At 36.8% G+C, this 26,454-nt stretch overlaps 1 long non-coding RNA gene and 1 pseudogene across 18 annotated transcripts in view; one reads left to right on the top strand and one right to left on the bottom strand.

The window, feature by feature from the left end:
• The window catches only part of LOC102152672, a 240,956-nt gene that overhangs the window by 30,823 nt on the left and 183,679 nt on the right, over positions 1–26,454 (top strand). For 8 of the 18 annotated variants that reach the window (XR_005355128.1, XR_005355127.1, XR_005355124.1 and 5 more), the window contains exon 3: positions 932–1,040. This is a non-coding gene — a long non-coding RNA (uncharacterized LOC102152672). The other 10 variants (XR_005355123.1, XR_005355122.1, XR_005355121.1 and 7 more) reach the window with 10 other exon arrangements.
• LOC487072 overlaps positions 12,070–26,454 on the bottom strand; it is a 53,863-nt pseudogene continuing 39,478 nt past the window's right edge.

The following is a 26,454-nucleotide window of genomic DNA, read 5'->3' as shown; positions in this document are numbered from 1 at the left end:
AAGTCTCAGGAATTAGGCCTAAGAAGTTAGAAACAATAGCTGACTTAAATGTGAAACAAAGAAGCAGCTCTTTTAATATTAAAATCCCTATTAAAATTCTTCAAGCAAAATTTTAGGTCACTTTCAGGAAGAGCTTTTTTTAATTGCTTACACCTGACTGATTCCTCAAGCACACAGGGCATCCTTCATTCTTTCCATCCAAATGTATATACAGATAGAGCTTTTCAGTATGCGGAGTCCACACTGTAGTATAATGGAGCAAATGTCCATAATCATGAATCCCTCCCTCGTTGCCCTCCTACAACCCTCTGGACCCTTTCTTCCCCAAGCCTGATACTTAACTTACTTACTAGGACTTAACTTACTTGAACTTAACTTACTAGTTTGATTTTCTCTGAACCAGAGCAATGTACTCATGGAGTGATTTTTAAGGTTGAGTAACTGTGTCTGCAGGTGTTTGACATTTAAACCTTGAAGCTGAAACAGGAGTCTGGTCTCTCTGTATCCATTCATGATGAATGTCCTTGAAATATTCCAGTTAAATCTTTAGCTGCAGTCAGTTTGCACTTCAACTGTGGACATCATTAGGAAATGGAAAAAAGGAGTCTTTCTTCATTTATAATTGGGAGGGCAGCCAGTTCTGGAAACAAGAAGCTTTCTTCTGAGTTGGCATAGTCTGACTCCCCCTACCCTTCCCGCGCCCTCCCGCAGGTCAGAGTAAAAACTGGTGAACCCAGGAGAGGTTAAGTTGTCCATATGTTGACTAATATTTGGCAACCAAATGTTTTAAACCATCTATATACTGTTAGAGTATATAAACTCTAGCAGAGCAGATCTGTGTGAAGCTTCATAACATTCCAAAGGAGTAAAATCTCCTTGACTCTTGGACTACCAATGTCATTGCACTAATGGACGATTCTATCAATTGCAGGAAATAACCTAAATAATTTTTGAGCAAGATTGAAACAAATATTACAATAGTCACAAGGCTGATTCTGAGGAGTGGTTGGTCATTTCCTTCACTTCTTCTACTAGGACGGGTGAGTCCCCCTGTTTAAGTTGATTAACTATTCAATTTGATAACTTTCCAATAAATCGTAATGTTTTTTTACTGATATATTAATTCTCATCTATGGGAGGAACACTTTGTTGCCTCAAGGCTATCCTATATATTCTATAGGTGTTTGGGACATGTATGGGCCACCACCACATTCATGTATGTCAAACATGAGGCTTTTTCTGGAATGCACTACTCATTCAGTGTGACTTGACTGGCCCCTTATGGAAAGGGTGGGGACAAACTGAAAGGAATAACTGAAATCACACCAAAACAAATTTAGAAGAAAAATAGTGTAGAGTTTCATGGCATCAGCCCTAAGCTTGAGAATCCCAGTGTCTCACCCCAAAGGGGGTCTTTCTGATCTCATTAATTTCACAAGTGAGTTTGAGCTCATTGACTACACACTTAGCCTGCATACATTAGATAGACACCGCTTTGAACTTTAAAGCACTTTTCAAAGTTTCTTCTTTTACTATTACTTTACAGTCATGTCCTAGGAATAGTAATGTGCACATCCACAACTAACACTTGCTCAGCACTTTGTAGCTTACTCTAGCACCTGGTGAGGACTTCCACATCGACAATTTTCCCCACTCGTCTGCCCATCTTCAGAGCAGGCCAGGCCAGGGAGCAATAATCAGCACAAGGTAGATGATAAATGTATATTTCCATTTGATCTTCATAATAGCACTGAGATAAATAGATCCAGAGAGAGGGGATGCATTCCTCATGGCCCTAGTAGAGAATGACAGAGCCAGAACTCAAACCCACACGTTCTGACCTCCAGTGCAAGCTCATTTCATGCCACCATTACTGATGAGGAACTGTCATTAATAGTTTAAATAGTGGTAAGGCATACAGGATGTTCTGGAAAGCCCCTAGTCTTATATTCCTCTTTTGTCAACCATCCTCATTGACTGTACAGTGAAATCATATGAGGTACCTAACTGAGGTCTACCAAGTGCCATGTTCTGGAGCAAGTATTTTCTACATATGGACTTGTTAGTTCTTGCAACAGCTTGGAGGTACATACAATCATTATCCTCTTGTTACTGTTGAAGAGACAGAGGCACAGAAGGGTGGAGTAACTTGCCCAGCTTTCAGCCGGAATGGGATCTCAAGCTATCTGTCTCTAGACCTGTGCCCTTAAGTGAAGAGACCTCATGCTTTCATCTACTACAGTGCAATGTGGTGCTGACTTCTATAGTATGATGCCTCGCTAAGCCCATTCTTACCAGGAAACTAATGCCTGAGGTTGAGGCCTTCTGAGGGGATCCTGAGTTAGAAGCTCATATTAGGATGTGTCCTCCCACACTCACCCTTATCCAGCACCCCACCTTTTAGTGCACAAATCCATTCTCTCTCCTTTGAGGAAGGTACATAGAGGAATCAACTTTTCTAGTCCTGGAGAGGGAGACCAGATTCCCTTCTGCTTTCTACATCCAGTTGAAACAACATCATACCACTTTCTCTCTCGCAGGCCTGCTTTCTGCATTTTGGCCAGTCTTTAATCTTCCCTGGATCTTTATTCATGTCTTCATATTTCTTTTAATATATGGACACAAAAATGGACACAGTAGCTTTCATAGACAATTAACTAAAAACTAATTAGAGCTCTGGGTCTATTTTCCAGCATTTGCATATCATTCCTCTATTACTGCATCCCAGCTCCAAGCTAGCTATTGAGTAGCAGCACTGGCTGGTGTTCAATGTGTGAACTTTCTAACTCCCTGGGTCTTGCCAGTCTTGTTAGGGTGGCCTTATTGAAGGAATTTTTTTAACCTCAAGATATGATGACTTACATTAAACTCTTGGACTTCATTCTGGTTTTCACGAGCCATTAATAAATTTTTAAATTTATTAATTCAATATAAACCCCCTTTCATTAAAAGAAAGACTTTTGATAAACGATTATAATCCCATATACACTTTATAAATTATGTTATTTTGTGTAGAAACCTAAAACAAATTGCTAAGACTACACATTCTTGAGCTAACTGACTCATTGGATCACAAACACACAGATATATACACAAATATCTGAGAAAGGGTTTCTTCACAAGTCCATGGTAAGTTATAGCATGATCATATGCAACTTTGTGCTCTACTATGCTACCAAGGGAAGTGGTGAAAAGTACAACTATTTTAGACTCATGACTGAGTTGGGAAAATACTGGAAAAGGCAGAATCACTACATATTGGCATAAAGACAAACAGATAATTCAGAAAGTTGTGGTATGTTCTACAAGTGTTGGATTCTTTGTGCCAAAAATTTCCTATTCAAATTTAATAGTATTCAATGGATTACACAGAAATATGTTTTTTATTTTATAGCTATAATTTGACCATAAGTCTAATATAATAATGTAATACAGCATTTCACTGTCTATTTGGAGAGAGACAGTTTTTTAGTTATAAAATTACAATCATTGTATTCTCAAGGTACATAAATGAATTCATTACTCAGGACAGATTTAAGCATAGAGTAGTATTTGAATAATGTAAGCCCTTAAGAATATACTTAATTATTCCTAAAATAAATTTAATATTGATAGTGCTTATCTTTATGATTCAAAAATTGGAAAGAACACAAGAAATATCAATATAGAATTAAAATAAAGCTAGTTATAAGTACATCTGATTGTTGTTAATTGCTGTTTAAATAATTATTTTCCTGGTAGGTGTGTTTGTGCACGTGCAGTATGTATACATATGTTGGTGTGTGTGTGCATGCGTGCATGTGGTATATATGTGTATACATGTGTATGACATGTGTCTGTGCATGCAGTGCATGACCATGCATGTGGTATGTGTATGTGGTACATGTATGTATTGCATACTATGTACATGTTTCCATGTATGCATGTGCACTATGCAGTACATGAACATGCGTGCATGTGTCCATGCATGTGTGTGTACACAAGTATGGTATACGTGCTGTGTGCATGCATGGCATATATACATACATGTGCCCATGTGCCATGTATGTGTGGTACCTGTACATGTATTTTGCCATGCATGCACATGCATGTGCATGTGACGTGCTTGTATGTATAAGTGTGTAATGTGTTGCAAAGCCAGACACAATATGAGTTTAGGCTTCTGCTCTGGCAACTGGCTCTGCCTTCCTGGATCTTGCTGTGTTTGACATTGTCTGAAACAAAAGCTTTACAGCCTGAAGGCTACTAATTACACAGACTACATTTTTCTCCCTGGATTTCTCATGGCATTGCTCGTGACACACACCATTAATGTCCAGATTCTGAAAAAGTTTCTTTTTTCTTGTAATGAGACAAATGTGCATACAGCTGTTTTCAGATACAGATGTTTTCTCATGGTAACCATTGGTTTTCAGCAATACATTCTGGAGGAACAAGAGAGGTTGAGAGGAAATGGGACACTAAGGAAACTTGAGAATGCCCCAGCCAGCCCACCCACCTGTGTTCCATCCTAGTCCAGTTGCATCTCATCTTTATGGTTTTGTCTGTCTTTGCTCATTTTTTTTCCTATTTTTTTGTCCTTCTTACTATTTTACCTTCTCTAATTCCACTGACTATTCCTTAAATTTGAGACTTTTCCATAGTCTAAAACTTGCCAAAGCTCCCTCAACCCACCCTAATCGTAATTTCTCTGTGCATATCCCAGAGCCAGGCACTGTTGTAAGCACTTTTCCATTTTTTATTTTGTATGATCTACCCAATAACTCCCTGAAATAAGTACTATAATTATCTCAATTCTATTGCTTTAGAAAGTAAAAGTAACATTAAACATTTGTTCAAGATCACACAAGTTTTGAACAGAATATTGGGACCAAACCATGTTATGTTTGCTGCTGCCAAATTACACTGCCTACTCTTTCTGCACACTTTTAGCATATGTGTTAGTAATGCATATCCTAATTTTTAGTAATAGGTCATCTGCTCTCTGGACATTGCTTTCTTTGTTTGTTGTGACTAGATCCCATTTGTTCAAAGAGATTGTGATCATACTGTGTCTCTTAACTGGGAGGCTTTCTGTTTATCTTTGGATTTTTCTAAACCATTTTTTTTTTCTAAACCATTTTATTTAGTTTATCCTACTTCTATTATGCTTCAACCACCCCCTTCCTTCTTTCTGTCTTTTGTATATCCTCCCTTTGCATTTCAACTCTTATCATGTGGAAATTAAATTTTATTTGTTATATTGGTTTCCTTTGAACTTGTTAAATGTAAAGTAAATAAGTAACTTTCTTCCTCTTTTAGAAAAATACAAGGACTTATAACCATACTCCAATAACCCCAACACATGAATTTGCTATTGCTGCCCAATCTTTGAGATTGATCTTCTATTTTGTAAACCTCACATATTAAATGTTACCAGTGTTGATTATTATGTAAACTCCTTATGTTTAATTTTTTTCTAATTTACCAATTTGAATTTACCAGTTTCTTTGCTGGCCATTTCTTTTTATATCATAGATTTTTCCTTTTGGAATCATTTTTCCTTCTTCCTAAAATTCTTTCATTAGAATTTTTTCAGATTTTTAAAAGTCTGATACTGTTTTGATTATTGCTTTGTTCTTAAAATAGAGCTTTGCTCTTGAGGCCTTAGCGTAGCATATACCATTTTATATGGACGGAAAATGTCACCATTTTGGAGGTATTCCACTCTTATTTGTCTTCCACTGTCACTGCTGAGAAGTCGGCTGTCTGTCTAATTGTTCTTTAGTTGGTGATCTAGATTTTCTTTTTGGGTGCTTCTAAGATCTTTTCTCTCCTTAAAAGTGTCCCTCAAGTTGACTGGTTTTTGAAGAATTAATGTTTCCTTTGTGTTTACTTGCTTGGGACACTTTGTTTTTCTTTTATTTGTAGATTCATGATTTTAATTGATTCTGAAAAATTTTCAGCTATTATCTGTACATATTTCCTGTACTTTTTACTTTTACTCTTTTGCTAAAATTCCAATTACATGCATGTTAGAGCTTCTCATTCTTTCCTCCAAATCTCGTAACCTCTCATATTTTTCCTTATTTTTCTCCTCTGTACTATATCTTAGTAATTTATCAATATTTATTTCCAGCCTAGCTGAGGCATGTGTTTAGTTTTCCAGGGCAATTTTTTCAGTTCTATTTTCTTATTATCTTACTCGTTATTTTCTTCTTACAATTAACCTCTAAGCTTCACTGGCATATATGTATGTGTGAAGCTGAGAATGTTGAAATAAATGCAGCTGTTCTTACTTCAATAATCAGGCATGTGAATACTGGCCCAATTTTTCATCCTATGTAACTTTATGGGAGCTCTCCCAAGACATGATTCAGATGACTGACCTTAAACAACCACCTCCCTGTTCATCCATCAATCATTCACAAATCCATCTGTTTCTGAGTAGATTATTGCAATTGCACTGAAATATCTAGTGTCTACAGTCTCAGGGGAAATGTGTTGCAATCCTCATCAATGGTAATATTCTTTAAGGAAATGTTAGTATAGAAAAGAAGACTTTCATAATAAATTATAAGTATGACTGCATTATCTCTATCTACTTAAACTCCACACAATGGAACTAATAGTTTACCAGTAAGGAAAACTTTTCTTCAGGTGAAAGAAAAGCTCCATATTTCCCATTTACTCATGCCTTGACCATAAATGTACTGTTCTAACTTTTGCTTTATTGAAAGTGAATATTTGCCTTAAGTTGCTGAGTTACCAGGTTGTTTTCTTCAGTTGAATCTGTATGTCTTTATTCAGAAGATATCTTTGAATGGAGACATTTACAAATGTTCCATAATGTGAGAAGCTTATAATCGTGTGTGTGTGTGTGTGTGTGTGTGTGTATGTTAGGTATTGAAGGGCAATGAAGGACACAGGAAGAAAGAATGAAAAAGATGTGACTAGTGTCTTTACTTCATTTTCATAATTATATCATTTATAATTGGGATTTCATGTTGAAAATAAAGTATACCCACAATCCCAATCACCAACACCAACCATCTGTCTCAGAAGTACAAGAATCCACCATTTCTACAGGTAATGCTGGTTCCTCTTCCTCTGATACCTCTTTAACTATGGGACACCTCATAAGCCTTTTCTGTTAGTTTCCAGTGAATCCCTCTATAATCCACTTCCTTGGGGGAGATCATTCAGTTCATGGTTTTCAATAACACCTTTATGCCATTGATTTTTAAATATTCATGAACCTAGATGGTACTTTGCAAATTAGTTACAAGCCATCTTCATTTGGATTTCTTTATTCATGTCAAGTTCCACATGTACAAAATCAAAATTATCTTCCTCTTCAAATTAATTTTTCTTAACTACTTCATTTACAGAGCCTACCAGGTTGTCTTGTTAAAAATTTTGCAGTTACTTAAAACTCCTTTTATTTCCTCAGCCAAAACTTATTTGTCTACTAGGCATAACAATGGCCAGGACCTATGATAGTTTTGGAAGACCATGACAATGTTTTAACTTCTTTGAAAAGATATAAAAAAATTAGGTTAAAAAACTTGTTTAAATATATAGTACTGGTATATTCCTCTTTATACCAATGAAATCACTATGTATATACATTTTGTGGAAGAAGAGGCTCATGAAAGTGAAAGTGCCTAGCCCTCAGTGACTGATAAGTCCTTCAGTCTTATTGATTCTTTCATGCCATATATCCCTTTCCTTTTCATTTTCCTTTATTGTGATAAGTCTAACTTATTCTTTACCACTTCAGTTCTGAATAATACCTACTAGTGCTATTGGAATCTTAGGATAACATATGTAAATGGACTGGACAGAGAGGAAGTCTTCCATAAAAGTTAAGTGAACCCAACTTTATGCCTCATAAAATCAGCAAGATTAGAAAGATAATTGGCCTTAAAATCAAGAAAACTAGTGGCTGGGGTATTGATCAATCTGAGTCTTGATTTTCTTACCTTTAAATTAATAACTTTACATTTAAACTTTAAATATGTTTAATAATCAGTCTACTGCCTTACAGTGTGGTGACGGGGACCAATACTTCAATGGAGTTGAAGTAATTGTATAAACTTTTAAGTGTTATACTATGACTTCCTTCATGTTGATTTTTGGACCAAGGACATACACAGACTGAATTTACCAAATGTAAACCCTAACTGGCTTCACTTTCCTTCTTTCACCTAATTTCCCACCAGACTCCCATGTGCTGACCTCTCAGTTCTCCGTCATTCTCACATCCACACCTCTGCTTATAGCAACTCTATCCAGAAATGCTTTTTATGGCTACTATAACTCTGAAATGTATTGCTAACTCTGTATGTATTTTTCCAACCAGTTTCTATACTTCTTAAGGACAGATTTTATTCTCTTTGTTTATCTCACAGAGCAATATCTTCTATATGTTTGATATAATTATTTGATTGCCATGCCTTTATATATGCTGTTCCTCCAGTCACAATATGTCCTCCTTCCCAGCCACCTCTCTATAGCCCACTTATCTTTCAGAGTCTCACTTAAGGCCTGAATTCTTCATACAGTGTTTCCACTACTGTGCCCCTGGGACTTCTTTTTTCACTGAACTTATGTTGCACTTCCTGAATAGTTTAGCACCTGGCTGCATGGCATGTGCCTTTCTAGAAGTGAAAGAAGAGAATGTGCTTAGGTAAAAGCATTGTCCACATGTAAAGTGTTTAAAAAACATTTTGGATTGGCATTTTTTGAGGCTGGTTTATATTTTACATAATTAAAATGGCCGGTGTAAGATAGGTGACCCAAATGCAGACTAAAATAGTATTTTTTGTTGTCACTATTGGGAGAATAGCAGTTCAGGATGTAAAAACTATCAAGGAAATTAAAAGATAGGCATCTGAGGTCCCAATATGGCCTTAAAGAAGCTGACTACAACAATATTCTGGGTAATACATGTGTGGTAACCTAACTCTGTTCCAGGAACCATGAACTGGCTTGACACCTCCCTTCCCTGCCTAATTGCTATGATTAATATTTGCACTTGTAATACAATACTTGGCTCTGTACTATAACAGGGACCCAAAGGTCTCAAAGGTGTTCAATTCCTGAATAACTAAAGTAATTCATGAGTGACCTGAAGGTGCTGAACAGCCTTTATGAATAGCAACTGGCTGTAAGGGTTGAATGTAAGAGCTTTCTGGATTCCTGATGGTATAGGTATGGTGTGTGAATTCTTTCTGTGGCATACGGGAAATATCTAATGACAGCAAATTGCTTATTTTGGACCATTTTGAATCTGGTTTTAACATTAGGGGGAAAACACACCACATCTACTAAGTAAAGAGTCAGACAAGGCATTTTATTGCAGTCTGGTACCAGTGAGTGCTTGTGGCCCACCTCGAGCCTTGAGTTCAGAACCTGAGGAACTGATGGCTGACTGGTAGGTCACACAGAATGAGTTCTCCTGGGGTATATGTCTGCACTGGGACTGGAAACTACAAAACCAGGGGGAGGGAAGATCTGGAGGAGGGAGTTATGGTAGGGGTGCAGTTGAATAGATTTATGCCTAATTTAACTATAGGTGACCATTGATATATTGCAGTTTGGACACAGTTGGGCATTTTAAGTAGTAGGGCAGGATATTTGGGTATATTTGGGTATTGGTGATCTAGAGACATAGAACTTACCCACCCATAAATGCCCATTAAAATAACCAATTTTCTTCTCTCTCCCTTCCTCTCTATCTCCCTCCCCTTTCTCTCAAACTTTTTGCTATATATACATAATAGAAACCTAGAGAAATTTCTGCTGTATATCTGCTGATGGGCTTGGACTGAAGGGAGAAAAAAACCGGAAAAGTCAAAATAATGGCACTACTCCTTAGCAAAACTATCGCATAGCTGTAGATCATAGGAGTGCCCAACCTAACTTATGGATAAATTCTGCCACTGAAAAGTGAGAATATCTTCATCAGGGGCACAGGTAGTAAATGGAAATGGATTTATAGAACTTCAGGATGTCCAATTCTTAGTCTTCTCCTGACCTATGTGAACCAATAGCTTTAGGATCCCAACAGTTTTTAAGGCTCCCTTACTTGATCTTCACATGGCTGCCACACATAATGAAAGCCTGGAGGAGGGCTTCTTTTGGAGACCCATCTATTTAATATAGAAGTGAGGATTCCTGTGTGGTTATACACACCATGATCTGTAAGGTGTCCATTTCACCTGGATTAATAGCAGAGTATCTACCTTCCAAACCATAGCAGAAGACAACTAAAGAAAGATAAAAACAAAATCCCCTTCTTCTACCCCTTGCCCAACTAAATCATTTTGTACTGACTCAATTTTCTTTTCATTTACATTGGATCAAAGGTTGCTTTGTGAATTTGGAACACAACCAAATTCATTTTTATTTGGCAATACTCAATAACTGGAATGCATAAATCTCCCTATGAATGGAGGGAGCATAGAAAACATATTTTTCTGATTCATTTTTGAAATGGTCACATTTTTCTGAAAAAAAATTATTATAAGAAACAAGAAATTCAATAAATGCAGTGAATAGATATCTAAGTGAAGAAAATCAAATCAGTGAAACAGAAAGCAAACTTGAAGAATTTTTAGAAAACAAAAAGGAAAATGCGAGAGAGATGAAAACATAAGAGAAAAAAATAATAGCTATGGAGGGCACTTATCAGAGATACAGTCAATGGATAATTAGAATAAGGAAAATAAGTCAAGGGAAAATAAACTTGCTGATAAAACAGAGCAAATTTAATATAAATAATAAGAAACCTTGAAGAAAATTTTCCTGACCTAAAAAAGACTTCAATGAAAATATTTAAAATGATCTAGGTAAAATTATTGAAGACCCACTCCTAGAGATCATACCAAAATTTTAAACACTGGAGACAAAAAAAAAAAAAAAATTCTATAAGCATTTAGGAAAGAAAGCCATGAATCCATGAGGATAACTGTAGACACACCTTTAAAATAGCAAATACAAGAGGCATCTAGATGGACAGCATAGTCCATTGGGTCCAAGTGCCTGACTCTTGGTTTCAGTTTAGGTCATGGTCTCATGGTTGCCATTTCATGGTTGTGAGATCGGGCCCTGCGTTGGGCTCTGCCCTCAGCATTGAGTCTGCTTGAGAGTCTCTCTTCCTCTCGCTCTGTGTCTCCTGCTTGTGCTCTCTCTCTCTCTCTCTAAAATAAATAAATAAATCTTAAAGAAAAGAACAGTAAATAAAAGAAGAAAATTTGGCCTGAAACAAAGAACTTTGAAGAGAAGTAAGCAAACCTGTTGGGGCAGAAACAGATCACTATCCCTAGCATTCACTCTTCCTTGCTTCTTTTTCAAAACAGAAACCTTTGGTTTTGGCTGGTCACCTATCTTTCCAGATAGACATTACATTTCACAGCCTTGCTCCTACTTGGGTGTGCTCATGTGACGGTGTGGGCAAGTAAGATAGGATCAGAATTGATGTGTCAAGTCACCCTCTTGAGACTGCTTGGTTTGGGCTCTTTTGTTCCTTTCCTCAAACTGGAATGTCAGCCTGGACTTTTGGGAGAAGATCAGTACCTGGAGGACTTGCTGGGTCTGCATAAGAAAGGAGTCTAGGTCTCTGAATGAACCTGAGTTGCTGGACTTCTTGGTAAGTGCTGATTACTCCCTTTGCATACAGTTTTTTTTTTTAAGATTTCATTTCAATTCAAGCTAGTTAACATATATTGTATTATTTGTTTCAGTGGTAGATTTAAGGATTCATCACTTGGATATAACACCCAGGGCTTATTACATCAAGTGCCCTCCTCACCTAAACATATGACATTGTTAGGACCATGTAGCCTGTATGCTCACTGAAATGACCAAGCCTTTTGCACCCAGGCAAGTTGTCGATTATGAATGATGCCAAGAAAGGCTTTTCTATGAAAAGGAGTGTTTTTTTTTTGTTTGTTTTGTTTTTTTTAATGATGATTAAAACCCTTTCCAGTACTGCCCGCTGCCCGCGTGTCTGTGCAGCGCCCCGACCCCCACCCTGACCCCGACCCTCCTGGTGCGCCCGGACCAGCACAAGACCCCGAGGTTCCGAGAAGGCTTTATTATTACGGGGTGGGGAGGGGGGTCAGTCCTTCTTGGGGGCCGCTTTCCGAATGGCCGCCAGCACGTTGCTCAGCTCCTCTGTCTCCCTCTTGGCGCGGACGTGCGTCCCGACCCGCTTCTTGATGAGCCTGAGGGTGCGCTTGTCCTTGGACACCTTGAGCAGCTCCATGGCCCGCCGCTGCACGGGGCGAGGCCGCACACCTCCCGGATCCTGTCCCGCACGAACTTGATGTGCTTTTTCAATAAATGTTTCTGTAGCAATTGGATATCTGTAAGCAAAATAGAAATCTTGACCTAAAACTTATGCCTTACGTAAAAATTAACTCAAAGTGGACCAAAGACTTAAATGTAGAGTGTAAAACTATAAAACTTTTAGAAAAAAATAAAAGGAAATCTTTAGGAGTTAGGCAGAGTTTATAGATAAAACAACAAAAGTATAATCCATAATAGGGAAAATTAATAAATTGTGCCTCATCAAGATTAAAAACTTTTACTCTGTGAAAGCTCATGTGAAGAGAGGGAAAAGACGAACTACATACTGGGCAAAAGTATTGGTAAACCTAATACCAATAGGTTTGAACAAATGATTAGTGTCTAATATATAAAGAACTCTTAAGACTCAACAGTAAAAAACTAAACAATGTTATTAGAGAATACATAAAGTACATGAACAGACATTTCAACAGAGTCAGTATACAGATGGAAAACCAGCCCATGAAAAGATGTTCAACATCATTAGCCATCAGGGAAATGCAAATTAAAACTGCAATGAGATATTACTACATATTTATCAAAACAGCTAAAGTAAAAAAAGTGATGATGCCAAATGTTGGCAAGGATGTGAAAAAGCTGGATCACTCATACATTGTTGGTGGAACATGAAATGGTATAGGCACTCTGGGAAATAGCTTGTCTGTGTCTTAAAAAAATAAAACATGCTATTGTCTTTATCCTAACAATCATGCTCTTAGGCAGTTATAACAGAGAAATGAAAATTTATGTTCACACAAAAACCTGTACACTGATGTTCAAGCAGTTTTACTTTTTTTTTTTTTTAAAGCGGCTTTACTTTTAAGAGCTCCAAACTGGAAGCAGCCTTGGTGTCCTTCAATAGGCAAATGGTTAAACAAACTGTGGTACAGTTTGTCAGCAATAAAAAAGGAACAAATTATTAATACACTCAATTAATTATTAAAACAATTTGAATTAATCTTCAGGGAATTATAATGAGTGAAAAACCAATCCCCAAAGTTTATGATTCTATTTATATAACATTTTTGAAATTTGGAAAGCAAGTTAGTGTTTGCCAAAGGTTAAGAGTGTAAGGTGGGTGTGATTTAAAATGGCAACTGTAGGGATCCATGCCATGATGGAGCTGTTCTATATTTTGATGGTGGTGGTAGATACATGAATCTACACAAGTGATAAAACTGTATAGTGTGTGAATGGAACGACATTGTATTATGCTAAGCAAAATAAGTAAGGCAGAGAAAGATAAATACTATATGATTTCACTCATATATGGAATTTAAGAAACAAAAGAGATGAACAGAGGGGAGAGGAATTAAAAATAAAATAAAAACAGAAAGGAAGGCAAACTGTAAGGGACTCTTAACTATAAGAAACAAACAGGGTTGCTGGAGGGGAGGTAGGTGGGACGATGGGGTAACTGGGTGATGGCATTAAGGAGGGCACTTGATGTAATAAGCCCTGGGTGTTATATCCAAGTGATGAATCCTTAAATCTACCACTGAAACAAATAATACAATATATGTTAACTAGCTTGAATTGAAATGAAATCTTAAAAAAAAACTGTAGTGTGCACGTGTGTCCACACACAGACACAAGTAAAAAATGGGGAAATTTGGATAAGATTGGTGGATTCTATAAACATAAAAATCCTGATTGTGATATCATTTTGCAAAATATTACAATTGAGAAAACTAGGTAAATGGTACATAGAATTAGTCTGTATTTTTTCTTTCAATTGCATGTGACCTTACAATTAGCTCAATAAAAATCTTCAATTAAAAGTGCAGTCATGGGATCCCTGGGTGGCGCAGCGGTTTGGCGCCTGCCTTTGGCCCAGGGCGCAATCCTGGAGACCCGGGATCGAATCCCACATCGGGCTCCCGGTGCATGGAGCCTGCTTCTCCCTCTGCCTGTGTCTCTGCCTCTCTCTCTCTCTCTCTGTGAGACTATCATAAATAAATAAAAATTAAAAAAAAAAAGTGCAGTCATCCAGGAAATATCCAACTACCTTACCTACATAAACTAGTCAAAAACATTTTCTACAACAATGAAAAATAAAACAAAACAAAGAACTTTACTTGGAAAGGACTGAAAGTGAGCTGTGGAACTATAGGTAATTACAAATAAGAATTACATATACAGAGATATTTTAAAGAAACAATCTACATTTCATAAAATATGACATTTATATTTCCAAATAAAATTGATAAAGACTATGTTGGTTGGTGGGTTAGTGCAAAAGTTCCAAGTTTCTTAACTTCTATAAAGACCAAAAAATACTGAGGGGGGCACTTGACAGGATGAGCACTGGGTGTTATACTATATACTGGCAAATTGAACTCCAATAAAAAAATATACCAAAAAAAAAAAAAAAAGACCAAAAAATACTGCTTTTGTGATATAACACATCAAGAAAACAAAGATTTAAAAACATATGATCATCTCAATAGATATACAGAGAAGCATTTGACAAAATTCAATATATATTTAATGATAAAAACTCTTAATAAAGTGGGTATAGAAAGAATATACCTTAACATAATAAAGGCTACATATGACAAGTCCATAGCTAACATTCTGAAGGATGAAAAGCTAAAAGATTTTCTTCTAACATCAGGAATAAAGCAAGAATGCCCATTTTTGCCACTTTTACTCAAGATAGTATTGCAAGTCCCAGACACAACAAATAGGCAAAACAAAAACAAAAACAAAAAGCCAAACCAGAAAACCCCTTACAAAACCCATCCAAATCGGAAAGGAAGAAGTCAAACTATTATTATTTTTAGATGACACGATACTGTATATAGGAAACCCTAAGGACTCCACCAAAAAGGTCAAGAAATAATTCAATAAAGTCACAGGATACAAAATTAACATACAGAAATCAGTTGTTTTTCTATACACTAGTAATGAGCTATTAAAGCTCATTAGTAAGAGAAATTAATAAATCAATCCCATTTACAAAAGAATGAAACACCTAGTTGAACAAATGTAACTTAGGAAGTGAAAGGTCTGTACTCTGAAAGCTATAAGGCATTGATGAAAGAAATCTTGATAAAGAAGAACAAAGAAAGGTATCATGCTCCTGGATTTCAAACTGTGCTACAAAGCTATAGTAATCCAAACAGTATGGTACTGGAATCAACACAGACACACAGGTCAATGGAACAGAACAGAGAGCTCAGAAATAAATCCACCATCATATGGTCAATTAATCTATGAGAAAGGAGACAAGGATATACATGGGAAAAAGACAGCATGTGAAAGAATGAAACTGAACCAGTTTCTTACACCATACAGGAAAACGAAATGAATTAAAATCCTAAATGAGGGCAGTCCTGGTAGCTCAGCGGTTGCGGTTTAGCGCCGCCTTCAGTCCAGGGTGTGATCCTGAAGACTAGGGATCAAGTCTCAAGTCGGCTTCCTGCATGGAGCCTGCTTCTCCCTCTGCCTTGTGTCTCTTCCTCTCTCTCTCTCTCATAAATAAAATCTTTAAAAACAAATCCTAAATGAAAAAACTGAAACCATTAAAATCCTAGAAGAAAACATAGGCAGTAAGCTTTTTGACATTGATCTTAGTAATGGTTTTGTTTTGTTTTGTTTTGTTTTGTTTTTTTTGACCAGGCTCCTCAAGCAAGGGCAACAAAAGATAAAATGAATGGCATTACATCAAACTAAAGAGGTTTTTCCCAGTGCAAGAAATGATCAACAAAATGAAAAGGCAACTTACTGAGTGGGAGAAGATATTTTCAAACCATACATCTGACAAAGGATTAATATCCAAAATATATACAGAACATACACAACTAAATATCAAAAACCAAAAACAACCCAATTAAAAAATGGGTAGAGGACTTCAGTAGACATTTTCCTAAGGAAGACATACAGATGGCACATGAAAAGATGCTAAACATCATTCATCATCAGGGAAATGCAAATCAAAACCACAATAAGATATTACCTCACCCCCTCACCCCTGTCAGATTGGCTATTATCACAAAGACAAAAAACAAGTGTTGAAGATGTGGAGAAAAGGAAACCCTTATATGTTGCTGGTGGGAATGCAATTTAGTGCAATGGCTATTGAAAACAGTAGGGAGTGGCTCCAAAAATTAAAAATAAAACTACCATATGATATAGCAATTCCACTTCTGGATATTTATTTGAAGAAAACAAAAACATCAATTCCAAGAGATATATGTACCCCTATGTTCATTGCAATATTATTTATAATAGCTAAGAGATAGAAGTAACCAATAGGTGAATCGATAAAGACAATGTACTGTGTGTATATATGGAATATTAATCATTGTTTACATATGTATATACACAGTGGGATATTAATCATAAAAAAGGATGAAATCTTGCCATTTGCAACCATACGGATGGACCTAAAGGATATTATGTTAAGTGAAATAGAGAGAGAAATACAAATACCCTATGATTTCACTTGTATGTGGAATCTAAAAACCAAAACAAACAAAATGAAACAGAAATACGCTTATAGATACAGGAAACAAACTGTTGGTTACCAGAAAGGCAGGGATTGGGAGCGAGTGAAATGGGTAAAGGGATTAAGAGGTACAAACTTCTAATTATAAAATAGGTAAGTCATGAGGATAAAATGTATAGCATAGGGAATATAGTCAATAAGTAATAACTTTGCATGATAACCGATGGTAACTAGACTTATCATGGGGATCATTTTGTAATGCATAAAAATATCAAATCAGAATATCAATAGGATCAAATATCAATATCAATAGGATATTGCATATCAATTATACTTCAATACAAATTGCTTTGTTATTGCTAATTAAATGCATATATAAGAATTGTTTTGGAAAACTTGGTTGGCTATCATAAGAATTAAAAACACAAATTCTGCCAACTATGCAGTCTGTAAACACCGCCCCCCCACAAAACCTCTAAGAAACATTATTAAAATAAGTAAGATGATATAAATAAGATCAAATCAGTCATAAGAGATCCAAAATGAGACCTTTGCTTTATTAAAAGATTTGTGGTCTGGAATTTAGTTAAAGATAGTATTGTACTCTTTAAAAAGCCTGGAAGTAGAGGGACTTGAAATGCTGCGTTAGGGCTGGGACACCTTGGAGCCTGAGCTGGGGGCAGGGGTCAGAATGGCTCAGTCCACATGTTGTAGAGTCTGGAGTTTGTAATAACCAACCAATAATAAAAATCTAGGATGAAAGGTTAAAGCAGAAATGTAGGCAAAGTCCAAACAAAATATTGTCTAAGAAGCTAGACATTGAGGCAAGATGCAGATACAAGTCAACCAGACAGATGTCAGGGTCATTTGACAAGTGCGAGGGGATTCAGCCTGAAGGTTATGGTATGTGAGCTGGAAGTATTTCTTAAAACATTGGGTCATAGCAGGATTTTAAAAAATACCTTTTGTTTTGCTCTAATTAGGAAAGAGCTGTTCAAATTATAAGGCCAAATCAAAGGTGTTGTCTATGGGAGATACTTCTGAAATAACTGATGGGGAGAAAGTCTCCTAAAGGTGACTAAAGGGTAAACAACAACAACAAAAGACTCTTCAGGATGGGACTTAGGGGGCATTCTCCTTGAAAGTTGTGGATGCCCTTCTCAGTTTTCACTGGGTGTTCTTTTGAACACTTTGCTAGTCAGGCTTCTGCCCCTGCTGCTCCGTCAAACTGCTGTAATGAAAGTCATTCATGGTTCCACAAAGTGGTGTCTACTGGCCATTTCTCAGTCCACAACTTGCCTGACTTATCAGGCATTGGATCAGTTGATCACTCTGCTAGAACACTGTCTGCACTTGGCTTCCAGGACACCATTGCCCTGACCTCCTCCTACCCCTGTGGCCTCTCTTCTCAGCCTCCTTTGCTGGATCCTCCTCATCTCCTCAATCTCTACATGCTGGAGTGCCTGGCCCAGGACACCGTTCTTTGACCTCTTAAGACAATTTAAAAATTAATATCTATACTCATTTCCCAGGACAACTCATGCAGTCTCATGACTAAATCCTTTTTATATGTTGATGAAAAGAGAGAGATTTGATCTGTATTTAAACAGCTGCTGGGAAAGCCAAGGCAGAGCATCCCATCACATTTATTGGTCTTCAAAGGCTAGATGAACAACATCATATAGGTTAGGGTTTCTCAGTATTGGCACTACTGAGCTTTGGGATAGATAATTCTCTGTTGGGAGGGTTTTCCTTTGTTGAGTGAAATGGTCAGCAGCATCTTTGGCCTCTATCCTACAGGTACTAGTAGCAATGCCCCCATACCCTTCTGCCCAAGTTGTGACAACCAGCGGTATCTCCAGATAATGTCAAATATCCCCTGGGGTGCCAAATTATCCTGGTTGAGGACCACTGACATAGATCATGAAAGAGAAAGGCTAGAAGTTCCTATAGAGAAGAAGGAAATGGGTGTGAATACCCAAGGAATAGGGTCAATTTACAAAATAAACAAGAAGAACTTTAAAGCTAGAGAAATAGGATGATCCAAGATAGTAAGGTTGTTAATTTTCTGTCTGGAAAGAAATGTTTGTGTATAGTTGGTACCAAACTATCTTTAAGGAATGATAGAAGGTCTCCAAAGGCCAAGTTGACTGCTTATTCTGTATAAAGTTTCTATTTTTATGAAAGGAAAGAATGAGTTTCTATTTTTATGAAAGGAAGGAATGAGTTAAATGGTTGGCAAGACAAGTCAAAATTCTAAATGTTCATTTGTTTGATTGCTGACCTTCTTAATAATATGATTTTTCTGTCTAATGTTACCAAGTGAAACTGAATATTCCTTATGGACTCATAAATACATAAGCCCAGGACTGGTTTTAAATCAGTAGATATTTCTCTAGGGCTGATCAACATGGTCAATCAGATCAGCTATTAATGCATCAATCACAGAATGGTCATTTTAGGCCCAGTGTGCAGGATCCAATGGGTCACTTAGTGTCACAATAGCTGAGCAAATTAAATTGAAGGTTGAAAATCATATAGAGTCTCTTAGACTCAGGGTTTTTCCTCCTGTCTTCTTTCCCTCTTCCCATTTTTAGCTTCATTTTAATCCCCCCCATTTTATAATAATATTCTTTTGATGGGTTCAGAGAAAAAGGTAGAGGTAGAGTAGTTAATATGGGGAGACATCAATATATTTTTGACAAAAGTTGGGAAGGAATTGTAGCATTTTAAACTATACAATCATTGGTCTGTTATGAAAGGAATTCTTACTGGATTAGAAAGAGATGACATGTTCATATTGCTCTTAATTTATCTTTTGTAAATCTTATATTTGTTAACCTGTGGTCTCATAGATTTTTTTTTCATGTGCTTAGACAAACTGCTAAGGCAATTGGAATAATGGTGTGATTTGTCCAGAGTTTCTGTGTCTTGTATTTATAGTTTTTTCTGTAATTGAAATCCATAAAATAGCTGCATGTTGCAGTTTTTGTTGGACCAGTGATTATTTTTATTTGAACTCACAGATATTAAATTTGACAATATCAATCTGATTTTGCTTTATGTACATTCAGATGTTTTTTAAATAAGAAGCAAGGTGGACAAATGAATGTAATGCTAAATTTATTATGACGACATTGGAAGAGAATGCTAAAAAGGAAGTGGGAAGCTTGAAAAAGTCTTGATTATGTTTCCATAAATATTTGTTCAGAAGATGCAGCAAATTCCAATATGCAAAAGCTATTAGACTAAACTTTCCTTTTCTTTCCCAGGAGTTTTACAGAATTTCTAACTACATTTTTTCCTTTTCCATTCAGTAGTATAAATTTGCATGTTTTGAGGCTATATACTTAATAATTATGCGGAAGTAGAAGATTAAAGGCAAAATTCTCAGTTTTGGACTACAAGTATTGTACATATAAAGTTGCCAATGGAATTAGAAACACAATGCAGTTATCATGTGGGCTCCATTTATTACATCTTGATGACTTCTGAAATAAGTGGTCCAGACTTCACAAATTCTTGTGAAAGATGAGGAGAATATATTTCAGTTCATAAGATAAAAATGAAGTTTGGTGCAGATTTGCATTTATTTTGCTTAAGAAAATTGAACTGTGTTTCCAAAGGTAAATTGAGAATCTATTTTACTAAATAAATTCCTAACAAGTGGACCCATGACAAGACTTTACAGAAGAAAAAGTAAACATTGTTTAATCAAATTATCAAAATCCTATAACTTCACTTATTCTTTCCATCAGTTAAAATCTACTAATTTAAAAATGTTCTGGTGATGACAACTGGGTTTGTTGTTGTTTTTTTTTTTTTTTTCTGACTGAGGAATGTCTTTCCAGGAGAGCACAGTTTCTTGGAGAAGGAAGACCCCAATTTGCGTTCTTGCCTGGGTGCTGTGAAGCCCTCAATTTCTTTTTGGGGAAGTCATTGCATCTTTGGTTCCCTATCTGCAAAGTAGGGTGGTTGAAATAGCAACTCTCTGTGATGCCTCCTGGCATCTCAAACTGACCTACTTGCTAAGTGTTTAGCTGAGATGATTAGGCAAGCCAGGGCAGTGAGTTGCTTTGGATCTTTTGGCCGAAATCATAGACCAAAAAGACGTACATTTTTTTTGTTTGCTTGTTTTAGAGCTTTATTCTTTTGGTGAACTTATATTTTTGTTATAAATTAATTTATTTCTCCATCAAGGATGCTTTTGGAACAAAAGCAAACCTAAATTTTCTTTTTCCTCTAAATCTTCATTCTTGAATTTTTCAGAAATCATTATGACTAGTATCTTCTAACTCAACCTTAGAAGGAAGCATGAACTAGCTGAATAATGATAGTTTAGTAGAGAATCTATGTCTTCTTGATATATCTTGTTACTATATTTTGTTGCTAAAAAGAAAAACAGTTTGTGGCAAACTGTAGTGAGAGTCCAGATTTTGGCATAAGATAGATTTTGTAAACTCAGAGAAGAGATGTTTGTGTCTAGCTCTGAATCCAAGCTTCTGATTGAATGGATGAAGGAAAATCAGATTGGCTTTTCTATTTATTCTTTCTGTTTCATCTCTGAGCTCTGCCTGGATCAGGACATTTTATTCTTGAGTTACCACCTTCAACCTTGGTGTGCTTAATTTTTGATCTGTGTCATTACCTAAACTAAAACTCCACTAATTTCAAAAAGCCTGCCTCAACAAACTGGACTAAAATTGGTGCATTCCAATACCTTCTCCCCTTTTACTCTCCTTCAACTCTTGGTTTTGATATAGGCATAGAATAAAAGAAGGAATAGTATACTCATTTTGCTTTGAAGAATTTTCATTCACCTTAGAGTTTCTGAAAGGTTAAAAACCATTCTGAGGAAAATGTTCTCGAATGTTTTAGTTTTATTTTCAAAATATGTGTTCTCCAAAATGAATTACCTGAACTCCACATTTTTGCCTTACTCAGTTTTAATCTGCATATAGCCAAGAGTATGACTTTAATGCAGTTACAAATTAGAGAAGGCTGGGTCAGATGTGAATAAATAATAACCATCTCATGTGACTGCTACAGGAGGATGCTTAAGTCCTTCATGGGTCAGTGCTGCAAAAGTTGTTTTAGTTTCCAACTTTAATCAGACAGCAAGTCTTCTCTATAAAATGATACTAATTGCTCTATATCATGTTGCCCGCCCACTCTGCTACCCTCTCTGCCCCCTGCCACTTATCACAGGGTAGATAGAGTCAGATTTGGTAGAGGGAACATAGACACATCAACATTACATTTTCCTGTTAAACAGTCAGCTACAGCTATATAGGTTTTTGCTCAGAATTTCTCAAGGGTATTAGGGGAGAGCAGACTTCTGTAGAAATCCATTAAGCATGAGCATGAGCATATGCAAATCCCAAGGCCAAGTACCAGGTTTCCTGAATCAAGGAGTAGATATTCCAGAAAGGCCACAGGACATGTGACAGTCTTCAGCCACCCTGGAGGGATTTCATAGGCTTTTTCCTGAGAGAACAGGAAACAGACACCTGCTGTAAATTCTTTATGGTATGTTGACTATAATTGCATTTTATGCTACCCCGAATCCGAATTTTTTTTTTATTTTAAAACTTTATTTCTGCAAAGCCAATCAACAAGTGTTGGAGGGAAAAAGTGTAAAAGTTATTCTTGCATATTTGGGAACAGCAAGCACTTAGTTTGAGAAAACAAGGACTTAAAATAGTTGAATCAAAGGCAGTACCCTGCTACTTGTATTTTAAAACAACAGTGATGTTCGTTCTTAACATTCCTTTCTTCCCTAAAAGCTAAAATATGACTTCAGTTATTCTCAACAAATTTGTGTTGCTCCAGAAATACCTCATAACTACCTTAGCATTAGTTGGTATACATAACCACCTAAGTTCCCATAAGATAACATACTAGAAGTTTGATGTAGGTGTTCCTGGCTAGCAGGGATGTCAAGGGACTCAGCTTCTTCCATCTGTGGGTGGATCTGTCCTGTCCTAGGGTTTCAGACTTTCGACAGTGAAATTGCAGATGGGGAAGCAATGCTTTGCCTACATATATTGGCCATTATGGGTGGCACTTTATTTACCAAATACAGCCTCAGAAAATAAATCTGACCTATTCAGATTCATTTTTTCCTAATGCTTGGTTTAGTCACTAGTGTCTGTGTCTTAGTCTGTCTTGAACTGCTAAAACAAAATACCAAAGGTTATATGGCTTCTAAATGACAGAAATTCATTTCTCATAGTTCTGGAGGCTAGAAGTTCTAGATCAGGGTGCCAGCAGGGTTGGTGAGAGCCCTCTTTTGAGTCTCAGACTTCTTGTAGTGCCTTTACATGGTGGAAGGGACAAGCAAACTCTCTGGGGCTCCTTTTGTAAGGCACTGATCCCATTCATGAAGGCAGAGCTCCCAAGGGCCCCACCTCCTCATACCCTCACTTGGGGATTAGGATTTAACACATGAAATTTGGGAGGAGGTGGACACAAACATTCAGACCATAGTGGTTTGTGAATCAATATACAAAATGACAGCTGATGTTAAGTCTGTTGGAGGACATCTAGGAAAGGTTTTCTTGCCCTTAAAAAAGAGCCAGAAAAGAGTTGTTTTTCTTCTTTTTCTCTACACTGTTACACATGAATATGATGCCAGGAACAATGATCAGTTACAGTTAAAGCCAATACTAAGCATAAAAAATGTGAAGAAATGTAAAGCAATGGGATACTTGACATGATTGTCAGTGTGCTGAGTCAACCTGGAAGCATACTTACTTCCAAATTCTCTTTTAATGAAAAAGTTAGCAAAAAATATTTATTATTATAGCTACTTTGTGTCAGGTTTCTATTATTCCTCACGAAAGGAATCTTTGATGAGAAATAATAGAAACCTAACACAAAGTAGCTATAACAATAAAATTTTTAAACATGAGCGTATCCTGGAAGTGGACATTTACCTGTGAGAATTGCAATACAACTTGAATGACCCTAGTACAGTCTTCTTGGTCTAGTCATTGGTGAACTTGGACAATAGGAAATTCCCTTTGTTTTTCTTTCTTTAGGAAAGAATATAAGGTGGATAGCGATTGCATGGTCTCCCTTATTTCCAGGTGAAAAGTTTGCTTTTAGAATTAATGCAGTGTTGACCTATTGCTGCATGACCCACCTCAGTCAATGTAATGATAATGGGAAATGTTCTAGGTTCATTAGTAGCCTTTTGGAAAATTCCCAGGGTAAAAAGAAAGATTATTAACTTGTAAAATGACCCTTTAACTATTTAGAAATTGTATAAAATATTATGATTATTCCAGTTCAGAACTTGATGACAATTCTGCCCTTCTGCAGTAAGAATTTCCTTGTAGAGCTCCAACCGCGTGGTGTTTTTTTTTTTGTTTGTTTGTTTGTTTTTTGTTTTTTTGTATGGGCTTTAGTAACACTTAGAACACTTTGTCACAAGAAATGATCAATTAATTTCAGTTGCAACAGTTTAATTCAGTCCATCCCTACACCATCAGGATACAAGTTCTAACATGATGCAAAGATTGCTCTGATCACAGAGATGAGTGCATTCTTTACCTTGTGGTAATCCAGCTCATTGGTATATCTCTCTGACTTTGGCAAAAAATTAAAGCATTCACAGGATTTATTTTTATAGGCATTTTTTTCTTTCTTCAACGTGTGGGGATTAAATAAATGCCTATTATTTTTGGCTTTGCCATTGATGCTTTTTTGGAGCCAAATATAAAAACAATTCTGTGCTTTAGTTTTCCCTGCTTTTTTTCACAGGATACTAAAGAGTTTCCTGAAGAGTAAAACTGGGCATTGAAGGATGGGTCTCCTTGATTCATTCAATATTTATTTAGATCTATTATATTTCAGACACTCTGCTAGGTTCTAGGGGACACAGCAAAAGCAAGCATGTTCTGGGTCCCTGGGACATTACTGGGTACTTGTAGGGAAAAGAATGTCTCTGAAAAACATGAGCCTAATTAACTATGGTTCCTAGGAAACAATACATTATTTAATTAGCTAGAAGAAAGGTTACAAAGCAAGACAGTTAAAAGTGGAATAGTCAGACTGCAGTCAATTAGATACTCTGTGATTCATCTATTCTTATCACATCTCTCAGTCAGTGAAGACCATTGAACAATTGGCATGTTTCAGGCACCATGCTATCTGTTGGGGATGCACTAATGCACAAGACACAACCCTCGTACTAGGGGCATTGACAGCTTAGACAGAAAACAAACAAGCTAGTAATGCATATAGTCACTGGGAATAGCAGTAATTGCAAAAAATTTGTAAATGTGAGCCAGTTAACACAGGTTCAGTGGGGTGATATGGGAAGATTTTCCAGAGAAAAGTATATTTAAACTCAGTCTTGAAGGGCGAGTAGGTATTAGCTGGGGAAAGACTCTCTAGGAGGAAGAAATAATATGAGCAAGGCACAGAGAACTTTGAGAAAATATGACATACTTGGGGAGGGAGTTCCAGAAATTTGTAATTAGGATATTAGCAAAGGAAGGTCAGTGTTGATGAGTGACAATTTGGGGATGGAAATGTAGTCAGGCCCAGATCACAAAAAGGCATATATGTAATGAAAGGAACTAGTAATGATCCCTTCTCCCCCAGTGGGATGGAATGGCCAGGAAGAGTTTTATGCAGCAAGGAAATCCAACCACTTTTGGAAAGGCACATCTCTGAAATGGAAGATAGATGGAAGGATGGGATTGGAGGCAGGGAAACATGGCAGGAGTCATCAGGGACCGTATGTTCAAGTGAGGTGTTCAGGCCTTAAAACTAACTCCAGAGGTGATGACTAGAACTGAGCATAAGGAGGAAAGCAGAGAGTCTAGCAATCATGGTTTAGAAAAATGGCAGATGGGGAGGCAAAAGGGCAGAGCCTTTTACTGAGTTAGGAAATAGAGATGCAGCTGAGTGAGGACATCAGTTTTATACACTGAGCTAAACATTTGCAGGGGGTGTAAGTTACTTCAAGTTTACTGCTTATAAAAGTGGTCTGGGCCTGGAGGTGTGTATGCCTGAAGGGCCTTGCACTTGGTTTAATGGTCTGCTTTCCCTGTCTTGAAATTCTTACTAATTTATCTTAGAGCTTGCAAAGTGCAATGCGACAATGGAGCAGTGAGAAGAGGAGATTCCACAATGTGCGTGTGCTCCATGGTTCCTACTTGCTTCACTTACACGTACCATTCTTGATGCTCCTTGAGTCCAGGATTCTGGTGGACCCACAATATGTAAGAGTTCAGTGGAGGTACTGACAACCCTGAGAGGTCACTCTAGTTTAAACTGGAACTTCCTTTGAATACATAAAGAAGGCAATGGGATTCCAGGAAACAGAAATGACCACGGATTCCAAACATATCCTTTCTTACTTGTGTTAATTCCCATAATTATCCAAATACACTGTAGAGACGGTGCAGAAGGGAAGGAAAAGATGGAGAGACCCACAGATCCTTTACCATTGTTTCCTTACTCATTAGTAAGTAAAGAGAAGTAGAGAATGTTGATTGAACTAACATGGAATGAAATAAAACCAGTAGGAATGATTTTGTGCAGTGTTTCTACTCTTTTGGTAATACATGTATATGTACATATAAGCTATGAAATATGTATTATGGAATTTTGGTGACATTGTATAAGAGTTAAATGCTCCTATATTTATA

The sequence above is a fragment of the Canis lupus genome, chromosome 2, assembly GCF_011100685.1.
Source record: "Canis lupus familiaris isolate Mischka breed German Shepherd chromosome 2, alternate assembly UU_Cfam_GSD_1.0, whole genome shotgun sequence".
Lineage (NCBI taxonomy): Eukaryota > Metazoa > Chordata > Mammalia > Carnivora > Canidae > Canis > Canis lupus.
The sequence above is the reverse complement of the archived record's forward strand: the minus strand, read 5'-3'. Positions and strand labels throughout refer to the sequence as shown.